This window comes from Penicillium pulvis, assembly GCF_028828015.1.
Source record: "Penicillium pulvis strain IBT 33274 chromosome Unknown contig_10_segment0_segment0, whole genome shotgun sequence".
Lineage (NCBI taxonomy): Eukaryota > Fungi > Ascomycota > Eurotiomycetes > Eurotiales > Aspergillaceae > Penicillium > Penicillium pulvis.
The window spans coordinates 1620760-1623520 of NW_026643071.1; positions in this window are offsets into that span (position 1 = coordinate 1620760).

Consider the following 2761-nt stretch of genomic DNA (forward strand, 5'->3'; position numbering starts at 1 on the left):
TTTACAGAAAACTATTAGATGAAGAGTAAATTTAACCACGCCTATATATTTAATTAAGATTATATATCTATAATTTTTAGATTATAAAAGAGCGCGCTAAATATAATATTTAGCTCTTATATATTATAAGTTAAAATATTGAGTATTCTTCATATAATTTTTAAAAAAGATATAACTCTATATATCTATATAGATTATCTATCATTTAAGAGGATTATCTTTAATTCTAGCTAGTTTAAATAATTTTATATATAGTTTAACGCGATCTTTACGCCTGTTAAGGTAGACTTAAAGATTAAATAAGATATATTATATATATCTACTATCTTATATATTAATAATTTTATTACTAGTTAATAGCTTATATAGTAAGATACGCCCCTCTTACTCTATAAATCTTTAATATTTCTAAAAGTAAGTTACTAAAGTAATATTAAGGAGAAGAATAGTTAAGAAATTTAATATATTTCAGTTACTCGCTTAGAAATAAATCACATTAAAGTAAAATTATTTTTATATTCTATTAGACTAAGTATAGTCTAGTAGTTAATAGTATCAAAGTTTTAGTATATTTAATTAGATAAATCTTTTATTATAAATATTCTACTTAAGATTTTAAAGCTGAATTTTAAGAATATCTTATTTAAAATCTATCTTATAGTACTTTATACTATTTAAGAATATCTAGTTGTTATATAATAGCTTTTTAAACTAAATATTTATCTTAATTCTAAAATAATTAGATTCTTGACTTAAGAAGTTTTTACTAGAATTATTAAATCTACCTTAAAGAAATCTAATTTTAAAATAAGAAGGTTCTAATATAAAACTAACTTCTACTAGTGTTCTTCTAGTAATTAATAAATATTGTATATATCTCTAAACTTATAAAATTAATTTTATTCATAATATAGAAAAGAAACTATAATATCTATTTTATATCATCTCTGTATAAATGTGCTTTTTATAGGAGTTTTAGTATATCTTAAATTAAATAAGTATTATATATAATAAATACATAGCTTTAACTTAGCTTCTGATATATGGTTTAGATTAGAAGGGGTTAAGTTTGAAATAAGAGTTATTCTTTTATATATTCTTATTAATTAATATAGTCTCTATGCTAACTATTATGGTCTTTTTAAAGATACATTCTATCTATCTTATTCTTTAACATAAGTAATACATATTACTATATTAGGAACTATTACTCTCTTTAAATAATATTAAGAAATTATGAGAGGAAAAAAAAGGGAAAGAGTAATAAAATATAACTTAGAAGATATTAGAGATATATAATCCCTAAAAATCTAAAAGATTTTATTTCTTTTACTTAAATTATTTTATAACTTTTAATTATAACCCTATACTTATTATAACTATTCTTAATTATTTAGCTATATTAGGTATTTCCTATATATCAAAAAATTGTAGTACATAAGACTAAACTTACTTTTAGAAATAATATGATATATTTTTACTATCTACTTAGATAGCTATAAATAAAAGAATTAAAAGTTATAGAATAAAATAAAAATTGATTGTTTAAGATATAAAATCTAAGATAGTATTCCTTTCTATTAGTCATAAATTTAAGTCATTAAGAAAGAAAGAATTCTAAAGATAAAGATTCTTTTTTCCTTATTAGAAGGAATTTAGAGCTAAGTAAGCTATTTATGATAAGCTGTTTTTTATATCTTATTTATTCTAGATTATATACTATAGACTTACTTCTTAATTAATCTAGAGCTTACTATTAACCTAGATACTAGTTTAGAAGTAATTAAAAACCATTCTAGAATATATTATATTCTTCCTTATCTTAGAAAGTCAGTAGCTATCTTTTCCTTCATAATAAGATTATATATATATAATAGATAATATCTAATATTAATACTTATATAGTCTTATTATAATTAATACTATTTTTCAATATAAGACATAGTAATTCTGATTTATACTTAGGCGGCTAATACTAGCCTATCTTATATATAACCCTAAGTTATCCTATTCCTATTTGAGTATTTAGTTAGTTATTAAGCCCTATATTTATTATAGGCTAAGAAGAGCTATAGTTATTAAGATATTAGTCGATTATGAAATTAACTATATATTTAGATTATCTTAGCGATCTAGATATTTTACTTACTAATAAATTATATTTAAAATCATTTCTTCTTAGTATAATAGACTTTTAATAGTTTTAAAAGATTTATATGATATCTATAAATTTAATTAATCTAGCTTTATCATCTACTTCTATAAGACTCATAAATAATTATAAAAAGGTTATAAGCTAAGTAAAAAGATATTATACAACTAACTTAAAATAAGGAACGACTTTTAATATACTAGGAGTTTTAGATTATATTACGTCTCTTAATACTTACTATATAAATTATAGTAAAATATCCTTCTACTCTCTTTTTTATTAATATAATATATAGCTCATATATAAATTATTCAGTAAAGATAGAAGAAATAAAATGATTTCAAATATTATATATATAGTTTTATTACTTATCATCTACTTTATAGTAGAGCTCTTAGTATCAAAAACTTTCTTAAGATCTATTATTAAGCTTATGAATAAAAAGATAGAAAAGTTCGAAGAAAGATATTATATTTATATTAAAATATGATAAAGAATTAGCAAGAAGGGTTTATATAGCTATTTATTAAACTATTATTAGAATTTATATTAGACTATCTTTATAAAATATAAAGAATCTACTTTTCATAAATAAAGGATTAGATTAAT